Raw genomic sequence first — 15,258 nt, 5'->3', positions numbered from 1 at the left:
GTACGTGTGCAGTCAGATGTGAAGAACAATCAAACAAGTGTCTCTTTTTTTGGAGAAAGAAATAGGGAGGGAGACAGAATGCAGCTGCTCTGTATTGACTAACTGGGCACAACAAAAAGAGCCAGACAAAAATGCAACAATCCAAGGATATTGCTGATTATAATTTCTTCTTTTTTCAAAGTATTCATAGCTACAGTTCCCCAACAAAATTTGGGTAACAACTCTTCCTCAAATAGCTTATATACCTCATTTGTGTGCCCACAGACACTCACACCTAGAAAAGTGGGTATATTTCCTGTATTTCTCACTATTTTGGACATAGCCCCTTGTGTGGCCACAGAACATGGAGAGCAGCAGTAAAGTGCCAGTGCCGTGTGGTGGTTGGTGGCCATGGGAACTAGTGAGGCAGAAGACCAGTGAGCCCAAAAAGTAGGTGAAGCCAGAGTCAATAAAGGCAGAGCCAACACATTCTAGGTTTGCCTCCATCCTCTTCCTTGCTAAGTTCTACAAGGGCAACACTCGGACTAAGGATGAAGCTGACAGCCAGTGCCACCCTTGGGAATGCTTGTAAGTAGGTAGGTAGGCAGGTGGCGGCTGGCTGAAGGCAGATTGAGGTTGGGGGGTAACACCCCATTTGCCCTAATGGACCAGCCTGAACAGGATTACACAAACTGTAAAGTATGCAACACCCTGACTGTCAGGAGCTCTACACACACACACACACACACACACCAGTATCCCTGATTTTTTGGCTCTGGACCTGTTTCTAAGTGAATCTTCCAGGTTTGTATGCCATTTTTAGGGTGTTCAATCACAAATAGGAGGAAGGAATGAGCAGGCCTATAGACTACAATAACAGAAAATGCTTAGAACACTACCTTCACAAATGCTGCCTATTGTAACGCAACGTGTTTCATTAAATGAAACAACAAACACATTCTTAGTTGCAAATGGAAAATCCATCAGACAATAACTTGAATTCTGGCCAGTAACTTACAGGCATAATACTTCCTCTTGTTCTGTTTGCAGCTGAATGGACAATAGCAATTGCCTGGCGATTTCAATTAGCTGAGCTGCTCAGCAGTTTTTATTAAAGATCACCTGAATGGCTCAGTGTACTCCGCTGTGCCATGGCCTTGCATGATATAACGTATGTGGTGGGTCTGCAGGCTGATGGATGCTCTGGATAAAACCAGAAGGAGAATGACATAAATCCCAGGCCCACCGGAGTCTAGCTTAATTGGACAGACTCAAGAATACTGAATAAAATATATCTGGTAATTTGAGAGTCGCTGGATTTAAAACACAACATTGCCATATTATGGGATAGAGAAGAAACCAATGCAACCTACACATCATCATATAATTTTACTTCACTGTAATGAATCTGGATAAAATTCCTACATCCTCATTAGTTACAATTACTAGAATGAATTAGAATCCCAAGAGCATGCACTGGAAGGATAGGAATCAATCCTCCCTTTTACCTTGTTCAACCACCCCAATCTTGTAAAGCAGGATGATGAAATTGTTAACTAATCCACATTAAAAGATCCTGAATGTATGTCCCTATCCTGTGTAATTGGAGGGTTTTGCATACTTTTTTGTAGAGCAGTGTACAGCTTGCTGCTTGTATTCTCTCAAAGGAGAATTCAGGGATGCTGCATTTTCCTGGCATTCAAATCACAGTATATCACACTGATAAAATAAGCCTCAGTTGTGTTTGTTGTTAAGTGTTGGAAGCTATAGGCTTTTGTTTGCGATTGTGGTTGTGCCTTTGACATTACAGTTAATAAGTCACAGATAGTGCAACTCAGCAGTAAATGCCACTGAGTCCAATGGGACATATGCTCAGGTATCTGTGCGTAGGATTGCAGAACTTGCCCCATGCTCTTGCAATTTTGTGCACTTTTATAAAGTTTTTAGTTAATTTTGCATTATTTAATTTATATTATGTCTACTGTACAGAAGAACTCTAATGCTCTTCATTCATAGGAACACGGGAAGCTGCCTTATATCAAGTCAGACCATTGGTCCATTTAGCTCAGTATTGTCTCTACACCAGGAATGAGGGACCCGTAACCCTCTGGATATTGTTGGTTTTCAACTCCCATTAGCCTGATGAGAGTTATAGTCCAACAACATCTGGAAGGTCACAGATCACACTCTTTAGCTGCACTGACTGGCAGAGATTTTCCACTCCCCCTGCCTGAGTCTTCCCCCGTATCTCCATGGAAATGGTAGAGACTGTGCCCCTTTCTGTACATGATGTACGGTATTCATTCATTCACTCATTCACTTATTTTATAAAATTTGTACACTGCAGTACTCTACGCAGCAGTACCTTACACAGTCCTTCCCCACTGCTGTCTTTCGAAGTAGAAAAGTGGCAAACACCATCTCATCTCTTTCTACAACAATTGAATTTAGTCCTCCCAAAAATCCTGGAACTCCAAAATCTTAAAAGCCAGAAGAACGGGCCTTTTCTGCGGTGGCTCCCCATTTGTGGAATGCCCTTCTCAGGGAGGCTCACCTGGTGCTTTCATTACAACAAAGCTGCCTTACCTGCCAGCTCCCAGCCAATATATGCTATCTCTGTCCCCCTTCATCAAATCACTCAGTGTCTCTTGGGAATCATAGAATTGTAGTGTTGGAAGGGACCCCAAGGGTCATCTAGTCTAACCCCCTGCAATGCAGGAATCTCAGCTAAAGCATCCATGACAGATGGCCATCCAATCTCTGCTTAATAACCTCCAGTGATGGGGAGTCCACGACCACTGTTCCACTGTTGAACTGCTCTTACTATCAGAAAGTTTTTTCTGATGTTTAGTTGGAATCTCCTTTCTTGTAGCCTGAAGCCATTGGTTTGAGTCCTGCCCTTCATAGCAGGAGATACCCAGTCCATTTTCAGTCTCTTGGATGGCTTAGCTGGAAGTGGGCACCCTCATATGCATCCAATGAACAATCACTGTCTTGCTAGGTCCTGCCCCTGTGTCAGGAGGAGAATAATCACAGCCACATTTCAACAATTCCTTACCTCCCTAGTTTAAAAACTTTTTTGCAGTAGCAGAACCCTGCACTTTAAAAAAAGCTTTGCTGGAATCCTTGCAGCAAATTATTTTTAAACATTTTTTTTAAAGGGAGAGAGATTGATTATTGGTAGAGGAAGCTAGGGAGAGCCAGCCAGAGCAGCAACTTTTAAAAGCAGCAACTTTGAGACTTTGAAAAACTTTGCTGCTGATCTCCTGATCTCCTCTGACGGGAGAAGCCTTTGTTTGTCATCCTTAAGGCTTTGGCTCTTATCAGAAAGAGTTCTTATCTCTCCATCAGCATTAAAGGAGCGGCATATTTAACTCTTGCTGACAGGCTGCAGCTCAAAGGAAGGTGCTAAGGGGCAGAAGAGGGATTCCCATGACAAGTACTTAGCCCACTAGCAGTGCCGCGCGGGCAGGGTGCTTCACACGACTCACATCTCTACTAGTGAACGAGAAGGGGGATGGGCGAGGCAGAGAGGAGCTGCTGTGCCTGCATTGCACTAAGCTGCCCACTCCTGTGCCCTTTCCCGTCTTGGTAACCTGTAGCAACACGCGGTGTTTGGAAGCTAGGAAAGCAAAGTAGCGGGAGGGAAGCCCAGGACCGCTGCTTGAATACTGCGTTTAATTCCCATGGGCGCAGCTCAATGGAAATCATACATTGTGCATGCTTGCCTACCATATACCATTACATTTCTTTCTTTCTTTGGGGAATGTCCCTTAGCAGAACTTAGCAGAACTCTGAACAAAATTTGAGAAAAGCTACGTTTCGTCATAGAGAAATTCTACCTACTGTACCGTTTGGAATGAACATGTATCTAGATCTAGATAGTATCACTGCACTCCCTTAGCGTGTCAGGAGGTCTTCAGAACACAGCCGTGTAGCAGACAGATCATCAGTGCCTCCAGCCAATTGAATTGCAGTAGTTTTTAACAGGGCAGTCCTAATTAACTCCCCCAACCAACCCAGCTGCAGTACTTTTCTTCGACTTTGTTAAGGGTTAGAGCGGCCATTTTCTAGAGAGGGGGTTGCGTGTCTCTGGGTAGGTAGCTGACTGCAAATATATGTATGTTGTGGCCTTGCTGGCAGAATATTTGTTTGCATATATGTGAGGAAAATAGAAGGGACCTGGAGAAGCTGGAGTGAAGTGGAGCCCAGCATCAGGGGAGAAAATCATCTCAGTGGGTGAGTTTTTTATTTAATTTTTTTCCCTCAAACAAAGCTACAAAAGGGGAAAGGGAGCTAACTATGGGGTGTGTGTGCTTAGCATGACTAGTATGTCCAGGCATTTATTTATTTTTTAAAACTTGCTTTCCCCTTGATAAGCCTTTATTGGCTGGTTACACAACAGCACCAAGAGGCATTATTTGAGTTCAAGGACACATTTCAGCCAGGCAGAAACACTCAGGGGGCAAAGGAGGGCCAGTAGGAAGAGTGGCCTGAGGAGAGCAGGTGGCCTGGGGAAAGTTCTGAGTGCCAGATTAGAGAGGCCTTGGGGGCCATATCCCCCCCCCAACTGAGGCTCCCACCCCTGCACTTGACCAGCTGCCCCTCAGCATAATATTCTGAGCATACCCTTTGTCACTATTCACTAGTAACTTCTAGGAAGGCAGCTGAGCTCTGTGCTGGTCTCAGTACGCTGATCAGAACATTGTAAAAGGAATCCCATAGAACTAGCTGCAGAATTTCCTAAATTTCTCTACAACTTTCCAGGGAGGAAATAAAGTAGAACCTTTTTCATTTCCAGCGTGCTTCTGTTTGTAGACAAACTAACAGGAATCTCAGGATCACTTCTCAAGAGCCAATTTTGTACTTGGGTATAAAACATTTGTGTATAGGATTGGTAAGTTACAGTTAGGTAGCTGTATTGGTCTGCTGTAGTTGAAACAAAATAAAAAAAAAATCCTTCTAGTAGTAGCACCTTAGAGATCAACTAAGTTTGTTATTGGAATGAGCTTTCATGTGCATGCACACTTCTTCAGATACACTGAAACAGAAGTCACCGGACCTATATATATATAGTGAGAGGGTAGGGAGGGGTATTACTCAGAAGGGTGGTGGGAATGGGTGATTGGCTGATAGGTGTGGTAAACCTGTTGATGACTCTTAGACTGCAATCGGTCTTACAGGAAAAAGCAAGGGGCGAGATGGCTAAAAATAGCTTTATCATGTATGAGATAATAATCCAATGTCTCTATTCAGACCAGGTCTCTCCGTGGTTTTAAGTTTGGTAATAAGTTGCAATTCAGCAACTTCTCTTTCTTCTCTATTTTTGAAATTCTTTTGTAATATGACAGCTACTTTGAGATCTTGTATAGAATGTCCTGGGAGACTGAAGTGTTCTCCTACTGGTTTCTCTGTCTTGTGATTCCTGATGTTAGATTTATGTCCATTTATCCTTTGGCGTAGGGTTTGGCCTGTTTGTCCAATATAGAGAGCTGAAGGGCACTGCTGGCACTTGTTGGCATGCACAATGTTACAAGATGAGCAGTTAAATAGTCCTGAGATGGTATGTTTGATGTTGTTGGGGCCAGTAATGGTGTTGTCCAGATGTATGTGGCAGCAAAGTTGGCATCTAGGTTTATTGCTGGCTCTGGTAGCAGTGTCTATGTTAAGTCTGGTTGTTGTATTATTGTGGGTGAGGAGTTGTTTAAGATTGGGTGCCTGTCTGTAGGCAATGAAAGGTCTTCCTCCCAGAGCTTGAGAAAGAGAACTGTCATTGTGTAGGAGAGGTTGTAGATCTCTGATGATGCGTTGAACTGCTTTAACTTGGGAGCTGTATGTTACTACTAGTGGTGTTCTGGTTTTTTTTCTTTTTTGGGTCTGTCTTGCAGCAAGTTCTCTCGGGGTATCAGTCTGGCTCTGTTGATCTGTTGTTTAACTTCATCAGGCGGATATTTTAGTTCTAAAAAGGTTTGCTGTAGATCTCTTAGGTGAGAGTCTCTGTCTGTAGAATTGGAACAGATGAGGCTGTAACGTAGGGCCTGGCTATATACAATGGATTGTTTGGTATGTTTGGGATGGTAGCTAGAAGCATGTAGATATGTTTGTCGGTCAGTTGGTTTACGGTATAAGGTGGTGTCTATACACCCATCCTGTATTTTTATAGTAGTGTCCATGGATGCTATGGGCCTGATATGCAAAAAAAAGAGCTAATGAGCGCTGCAGTGTTATGCTATAAGGAATAAAGCCCCTTTATCACAATCTCCTCTCCCCCCCCCCCCCGCCTTGATATAGTTACGCCATGAATAGTTTTGCGGGCATAATTTCTGCATTTCAAACTGCTGTTAAAGGCACGGGGTGGGATCAGTAGAAAAAAGTGGCTCCACCTACTTTCACACTGCCCTTCCTGCTGTCCCACTATGCCCAGGAGGGGCGGCGGCAGACCAGCTGCTATTGAGTAATTCCCTGCTGTTTTGTGAACTTCCAGATTTTAAAGTTTTACTTTATATGTCCACCCTTCTATGAAAACAAAAACAAAAACAGCAGTGATATGTAGCAAATCAACAAAGCCATTCTCCATCATCCCTTTTGTGGGACATCCTACTGCTGTTGCTGGGGTTTAGCACTAATGGGAGAAATAATGGTGGTTTAAGGTGCCATTTATAGTAATAATATTGTAGATCGCACAAAAATGTTAAAGAAAAATATTGAATAAAGATAAAATCAGAGCTAAAGTAAAGAATAAATATTAACCTTATGAGGCACTAAATAACAATGGGGTAAATGGAAATGCTGCTTTGCAGATTATCTGTAAATCTGTAAATATTTAACTATAAATGTTTTTTATAACAACATAAATATCACAAACATTTAAGATTGCAAATGCTTTCCCCTTTAAAGAAGCTTTGTTGAGGCAAGTGCAACAACATGTGCTCATGACTCTCACATAAATCCCACAATAGCTGCATAAAAATAAATTATACAATCAATAATAAATTATACAGTGGTGCCTCTACTTATGTTCACCTCTGGTTACATATCCTTCGGGATATATATGCGGCAAACCCGGAAGTATTTTTCCGGGTTTCGTCACGTGCACATGCGCAGTAGTGCTCTACTTCCATGCACTCATGCGCAGAAGCAGTCCCTCCAGTTGCGGAAACCTCAGGATCTGACCGGAGCTCCGGAACAGATCCAGTCCACAACCGGAGGTACCACTGTATAATTCTTAGTATTTGTAAATGTGAAAGAAATATATCCAGAGTAAATACCATATTTACTCTCCTGAAAAATGTCAAAAAATTTCCCCCTGAAAAATAATTTCAAAAATTAGGGGCGTCTTATACACGGATACATCTCCCCCCATTTTCTTAAATCGGAGTCCCCAAAAATAGAGGGTGCCTTATACACGGGGTTGTCCTATAGACGGACAAATACGGTATATTCACTCTGCAGCGGAGAGAGGGAAAGTGAAAGTTCCTCTGCCTTTGCCGCATTAATCTGGCAACAGTGATCCATGTGATGGTCACCTCCAGGCTTGACTACTCTAAGCAGGGCTGCCCTTGAAACTGTCCCAGAAACTCCAGCGGGTGCAGAATGCTGCTGTGGTCCCTGCCATGGGAGCATATTCACACAGTGCTTTACCAGTTGCACTGGTTCCCAGTGGAGTGTAGGGTCAGGTTTAAGGTGCTGGTTTTGACTTTTAAAGCCCTTTGTGGCTTAGGGCCCTCGTATTTATGGGACCGCCTCTCCTGGTATGCCCCGCAGAGGACCTTAAAATCCATGAATAATCATAGTTTAGAGGTCCCGGGCCCTAAGGATGTCAGATTATCCTCCATCAGGGCCAGGGCCTTCTCAGTGATGGCTCCGACCTGGTGAAATGCTCTGTCCCATGAGACTAGGGCCCTGCAGGATTTAACCTCCTTCTGCAGGGCCTGTAAGACAGAGCTATTCCGCCTGGCTTTCAATTTGAATTTAGCCTGATCTTTTATTCCCCTTCCTTCCCTCCCCCTCCCCTTTTTATGAAGATTACCCGCTCTGGGATCCCACAGCTAATTCTCCCCTGGCCTCCTTGCTGGCCCTGGTGATCATCTAATGTTTATTGGATGGATTTTGATTTTTGAATTTTGAATTTATTGTTATTCATGCTTTTATACTGTATTTTATGTTGTTTTTTGTTCTATCACAAGTAAGTGTGTTAAATTTGTTGTTGGCCACCCTGAGCCCGGTTTTCTGAACCAGAAAGGGTGGGGTATAAATTTTTTAAAAAATTATTTATTTATTCCTTTGGCCTGCATTGATGCTTTGGAACCTTACATTTAAAAAAAAAAGCCATTTCATATGTGATTTTCTGGTGAAAACAAAAGGTAGAATATAAACGCAAGTCAAATACTATGGGAATTCTTTTTAAAAAATCTGTTATATGTTTCATGCTAATGTAATTTCATGAAAGTATAAATTTCAATATAGGAGGAGCTAGTGTATAGGAGTATTCATGTATCTTATCATTTTATTTCAGATTTAAAAATAGATTGACAGTTGTTTCCTTAGTTTTTTACTAATGATGAAATTCTCTTCATCAAGTTTTTACCCTGTTCAGGCAAGTACATGACACTAATTCAATATGTCCTGATAATAAATTATTGTAGTGATCTGCCTGTAAAGGCAGCTGGTGAGGTGGTTCTCTCACAGGGTTCACCCTGTATGTCAGTGGTCATGTGTGTATGATCTTAACAGTGCTTAGTTTATATTTCCATTGCTATTTTCTTAACGTTGTTAATATGCTTTTATAGAATAAATGCTGTATTGATTTGTTAATCATATAATATGACTTGTTTTAAATTTGTTCTTTGGTTTATTTTTTTAGTTGTTGCTTTGTTAACAGTGTTTTATAGATTGTAACTCACTGATGATTTGTTATTCTGTATGATTTTTTTTTTATTTGTGATGTTCTGTTATGTTCTATCATATCATTGTTATTTATTGTTTGTAAGCTTCTTTGGGATTCATTTGAATAACAAGTGGCATAGAAATATAATAAATCAAATTACTCGTAAGGAGACTATAATTGAGTTAGGGTTAAACAAAATTGGGGGGGGGGGTTTCCTATTCCAATCTCATGATTTGTATTGCTGTTAGTTGGGCTTCTCTAGAAAAGAGGACTGCTAAAGCGATCAAGCCTTGGAGCAGCCACACTGGGCTGGCCAGTCTACCCTGAGATGTGCTTCTCCCACTCCCACTCCCACTCCCTCACCTCACCTCCATTGCAGGGCCAGACAGTCCTGAGGGAGGAGCCAGGAAGCTGGTTCTGAGGTGCCCTGCTTCATCTGCCAGCCAGCCAGCCAGTGCTGTTTCCCTTTTTCTCTGGGGTGCGCTTAGAGCATCTGACTGCCATTGCCCCCACCCACTTCTTCACCCAGCTTGGCTCCCAATGGCTGGCCGTAGTGGGTTTCCTCCCCCTCCCCCGGCTCCCCTCTTGCTGCCTTGGCAGCACTGTTGGTCCTTCCTCCCCTGGCTCTAGGGCTCTTGCAGGGACCCGACCCAGCTGTGGCCACCCAGTCTGTGTTCCCTTGGGACACCTCTGTTCTAGGTAAAGTTGGGTGGGGGCTTTTAAAGCTGGCAATTATTAAGAGTGCCATGGAGATACAAAACACAGAAGGAGTGTGAGGAAGAGCATTGAAGAGTATCAACATGTGGAGCCGGCAGGGTTTCAAGACATGTGAAGGGATCGTGTCAAGCCTTGCCTTGGTGTGTGTGTGTGTGTGTGTGTGTGTGAGCATGGTGGGGATACATGTGAAGTAACTCCCTGGGATATATTGACATTTCAGGAGTCAGGGTTTAAGGGTGGGTTGGGGAGGATAATGGGACCTGTGTATGGGTGGGCCTGATGGATGTTGGGAGTGCTACTGGGGTGGTGAGCAGGTAAGAGTTTACCTTAAAGGCCTTTTGGCAGAAGCAAAAGTTAGGAATGGACTAGGGGTTAGGTGGCCTGTGATCTGTGCATGCCTCTACAAGGAGAGGCAGACTGTATTTGGCAGTAACATCCCAGAGTTAGGATGACTGATGAGTAGAGAAGTTGAAGCAATATCAGATAGTGCCTCCTGAGAAGGAAAGCTACTTGGGGATTGTGGGAGGGAAGCAACTGTGAAACCTGCTTCTATGAGGAGTGGCCAAAATCTGGACTTATGCATTCCAAACCCTATCCCCTTCTAAACCCAACATGTTTTGGTTAAGTTCTAATTATCACAGTGGTGCTTAAAATCTAAACAAATTTTGGAGTGGGGTCATTGAGGGACACTGAAGTCTTGGGGACACTGTGACTCTTAAAGTGGTTTTCTCTGAATGGAGGTGGGAAGAGTTTGTGGTGCAAACTGAGGGTTTCTCAATGAAATCCTATGTATATCTTTGTTGGGTGAGATTTAGAATTTCAGCCTGTGAAAGTTTTGTAATTGTTCTGTGCTGCTGGGCGCTTGGATTGTGGAGATGTGGAAAGCCTACAATCCAAATGCTGGTTTTTGTTCTCTAAGCACCAGATAACACAAGTAGCTATGAAGGCAGTGCTTGCATCTGTTGATTAAATCTATCAGAACTTTATGTAAAGAGCCACATGGGCTAAATAAGTGCCCCTCCAGCTTTTTTAAGCAGCTAAGCAGAAGAGCCTATTTATTGCATTTATATTCACCTTTTTCTCCAAGGAGTAGCTGGTTCACCCCTTCCTCAATTAATCCTATAATGACTCTGTGAGGTAAGTTAAGAGGCTTTGAGTGGCTCAAAGTCACACAGTGAAATTCATGACTGATTGGCAATTTGAACCCTGATCTCATAGGTACTAGTCAAACGCTCTAACCACTATACCACACTGGTTTCCTAGAGTACTTCTGCTATGGGGAAGCTATATAAATTGAGTAGGTAAATAAATATGGGGAAACATGTTATAATAATAATAATAATTTTAATAATTATTTTAATATTTATACCCCACTCATCTGGCTGGGTTTCCCCAGCTACTCTGAGCAGCTCCCAACAGAATATTAAAAACATGATAAAATGTCAAACATTAAAAACTTCCCTAAACAGGACTGCCTTCAGGTGTCTTCTAAAAGTCAGATAGTTTTTAATTTCCTTGACATCTGATGGGAGGGCGTTCCACAGCGTGGGTGCCACTACCAAGAAGGCCCTCTGCCTGGTTCCCTATAGCCTCACTTCTTGTGAGGGAACTACCAAAAAGCCCTTGGAGCTGGACCTTGGTGTCTGGGCTGAACGATGGGGGTGGAGACGCTTTTTCCGGAATACTGTCACTTAAAGAAGGATCTGAAATACATTCCTTGAAGCTTGAATTTGCTTTATTCTGGATTGTTTTATTTGATGTTTTAATGTGTTGTAAACTGCTTTGAGATTTTTTATTTAAAATATAAAGCAGTATAGAAATGAAATAAAAAAATAAAAAATAAAATAATAATAATAATAATAATAGTAGTAGTAGTAGTAGTAGTAATTAAAAACAACAACTCGGGGGGGGGGTACCTAGACATTCTGTTGTGACGACTGCAACCTAGGTTTAAGATGCCATTGGTGATTAGCTTATATATCTGAGTTTCTAACACTGCACCCCAATCTCTGTCCAGTGATGTAAGATTCCAGGGGTATCAGACAAGCTTACAAGGTTCTGTGTTCCCTTTTGGGACAGTGAGGCACAGCAGAGACTGTGGTGTTTTTGTGATACATGGTGTATTTACACATATATACAACCTGAACCTAGATGAAGGGTATTCACAGCCCGAACGGGTCTGGCCTTCTCCTTAGGCGCAGCATTGGATTCAAAGAACAGCAAAAAGCTGTGTTTCCTTTTTTCCAGCCTGCACAGCCAGCCCACTTTGTATTCTGCCCCCACTTTCTCTACCACCTTTGGTCTCTGCCCACCAACACACAGCTGGAGGAGGCCTCCCCCTCCTGATCTTCGCTCTCTTGCTGGTTTCCTTGATGAGCTTTGTTCTGCTTTGTTCCTAAATGACTTACTCTCAGCTAGCCCTGTCAGATATGTCTGGCTTGTTAGCATAAGCTAAACCCAATAATTTCTGTGTTTGACACAGTTTAATCAAATCAAACCTTGATTAATTCTAACTTTTACTAATTCTTGGATTTATGGATGCCTTGCACCCACAAAGCTCTGGCACCCCAGCACATAGCATTATGTTCAGCCTGTGTAAATAAACCTTATGTCATAGAAGCTTCATCATTCTCTGGTGACCGTAATTTCAAGGAAGTCAATTCCAAGGGATAGACAGCGACCCACTCCAAGATTGAGTTTGTGCATAACAATTTGCTTTTCCTTCCCCAGCACTGTGGCAGTTGAACAGTGGTGGGTGGAAAATGCTGGCATTCAATTGCCTTACTGGCCTTCACTGCATATCTGGCTGTTCAGTATTGCCAGGACAGTGTTAATATGTTGCGAAGATGTACTGGAATGTCTGCTGATAAATCACAACACAAGCTGGTATCAACCAGTACAAGAAGTCTTAAGATGGGGCTGTAACTCAAACTCAAATGAGTGGCACTAATGTTTCAAATATATGTTTAACGGGTTTGAGTCCTTTGTAGGAATAAAGTGCAGTATGTATTTTGAGATCAAACTAATGTCAAGGGCAGTGGTCAGTACATTGATGCTGCTATGTCGGAGCCATTCCTCTCTCATAAATCCTAGCCAAAACCTTCATCAGATCTGATGCTGTGGCATATTTCTTGTTGACTTCAGTGGGTGAGATATGCATCATATAAACACAAAGGGATGGTTCATTTGATACAGAAAGCTAGCAAAGTTAGAACAGACTAAAATAGTCTCCCCCCCCCCGCCCCCAATTCAAAGAGCAGCTACTGTAAATAGGTGCTAGCATTTTACAGAAGGATAGTGTAGAATATAGGCCAGAAACTGACTGACTGATTAGCTGAGATGGATTAGAAGGCCATTCAGCATACTAATGAAAATAAACTAAATTTGGAGATTGCTGTAACACATTTGGATGGCGTCCTAAAACAAAGCAGTTTCTGTCAGCTATTAGAGAAGATGGGCTGATGCAGCAAGAAAGCCATTATATCAAAACTTTGATTTGCCATCAGCTATTTTTAATTAGCTGTGTAAAGTGGAGACTGTCTGTCAATGAGAAACAAGTAAAGTTTGAAGTCCAACCCACATTTACTCATGCTTTGTAGCAAACACTTCACTGTCAGCATAAGAACATAAGAAAACCTGAGGTATCAGGCCAGTGGCTCATCTAGGAAGGCATTTTGTTCTCATAATGGCCAAACAGATGCCTAAAGTATCCATGACAGGGGCCTATTCAACCTCTGCTTAAAAACCTTCAATGATGGAGAGACCACCACCTCCTGAGGGAGTCTGTTCCGGTATCAAACAGCTCTTGCTGTCAGAAAGTTCTTCCTGATATTTAGTCAGACTCTCTTTTCTTATAACCTGAATTGATAGTTTCAAGTCCTACCCTCCAGAGCAGGAGAAAACAACCTTTCTCCATCTTCCATGTGACAGCCCTTCAGATATTTGAAGATGGCTATCATATCTCCTCTCAGTCTCCTCTTTTCCAGACCCCCTCAACTGTTCCTAATAAGGCTTGGTTTCCAGACTCTTGATCACCTTGGTTGTCCTCCTGGGCATATGTTCCAGCTTGTCAATATCCTTCTTAGACTGTGGCACCCAGAACTGGACACAGTACTCCAGGTGGGATCTGACTAAGGCAGAATAGAGCAGTACAATGTCTTCCCTTGATCTGGACACTATACTTCTGTTGATGCAGCCTAGAATGGCATTAGCTGCTTTTGCTGCTGCATCACACTGTTGACTCAAGTTAAACTTGTGGTATACTAAGACCCCTAGATTCTTTTCACATGTACTACTGGCAATCCAGGTGTCTCCCCATCTTAATATTTGTGCATTTGCTTCTTCCTGCCTAAGTGTAGAACCTTACATTTGTCCCTATTCATTCATTCGTTAATTTTGTCTCAGTTGTCCGATCTGCTAAGGTCATTTTGAATTCTGATTCTGTCTTCTTCGGCACTAGCTACCCCACTAAGTTTGCTGTCATCTGCAAATTTTATGAACAATCCCTTCAATTCTTTCGTCCACATCATTTATAAAGACATTGAACAACAAAGGACCCAGGACACAACCCTGTGGCTGCTCACTTGTCACTTTTCCCCAGGATGACGAGGACCATTAATGAGTACTCTTTGGGTTGGGTCAGTCGACCAACACCAAATCCACGTAACGGTTACCCAATCCAGACTACAATTTACCAGCTTCTCCACAAGAATATCATGGGGGACTTTATAAAAAGCCTTACTGAATGAGTGAAGATCATATAATATAATGTGAATAAGAATACTGATGTGAAAATGTGGAGAGCTTAAGGGTGGGAAAATGAGAAACTACAAGAAACCAAAGTTGACAGATATGCCCATCCTTAAACCAAGGGTGGAGTACTTCTGGCCCTTGAGCTGGAAATAGTTCACAGCTGAATTTCACCTGGACTTTTCAGTTCCCTTCCTGCTCAGCAGGCAGCAGCTGAGAGGAGAAAGTTATTTGGTGTTATGCAGTCTGTGTAGCTGCAATTCTTTTCTTTGCAAGATAATCCGCTTCAGGAAGATCAAAGTAGAGGGGGAAATAGCCTGGATGAAATCCTTGCAAACATGGTTAGTGTGTTGGACTGGAGAAAACAGGTTAAAATCCTCACGTAACCCAAACCCCATTGGCTTAACCTAATTTACAGGTTGCATGTCAAACCAATTATGAGACCAACACAGGAAGTCCCACCATTTATTGCTGATTTTAATTGTCAACCATATAAAAATTGCTCACTTTCTTGAAGTGTCGCTATCAACACTATCATTCTTTTAAAATTAAACACGAGGCCCTGCTATCGTCTTTTATATTCTGCATTCATTGATGGGGCATTATACCTGATCCCACTTCCAATAGTGTTTTCACCTGCAACAGTTTTGGCATACATACTGTTTTATTTTGTTTTTTGGACAGTGTGTGTCCAATAGCTGCTTGCTATCCAAACCTTTTCATTCCACAAATATTTTGGGTATGTTTTTTGTTCTGCTTTTTTGGTACTGTAGTACAGTAGTGCCCCTAATACTGTGGTATTGTTTGGGAAGCACTGCAGAACTAATAAAGCTGAATGATGTGTGGATGGTCCAGTATAAATCCAGTGTGTCATGCACAATTACTGCTTCACTGCTATGTTGCAGAATATACTTTCAAAAAACCCT

The 15,258-nt window shown here is 42.3% G+C and overlaps 1 long non-coding RNA gene across 3 annotated transcripts in view; it reads left to right on the top strand.

The window, feature by feature from the left end:
• The window catches only part of LOC310677908, a 109,400-nt gene that overhangs the window by 55,794 nt on the left and 38,348 nt on the right, over positions 1-15,258 (top strand). Inside the window, exon 1 of one of the 3 annotated variants that reach the window (XR_014511509.1) lies at positions 3,609-4,218. The exons of 1 other annotated variant lie outside the window; for it this stretch is intronic. This is a non-coding gene — a long non-coding RNA (uncharacterized lncRNA). Of the gene's footprint in view, positions 1-3,608; positions 4,219-15,258 lie in introns of those variants that run through there. One more of the 3 variants, XR_014511508.1, reaches the window with a different exon arrangement.

This window comes from Podarcis tiliguerta, assembly GCF_965153285.1.
Source record: "Podarcis tiliguerta genome assembly, chromosome: 5".
Lineage (NCBI taxonomy): Eukaryota > Metazoa > Chordata > Lepidosauria > Squamata > Lacertidae > Podarcis > Podarcis tiliguerta.
Note: the sequence above shows the minus strand (reverse complement) of the source record. Positions and strands in the feature narration are given on the sequence as shown.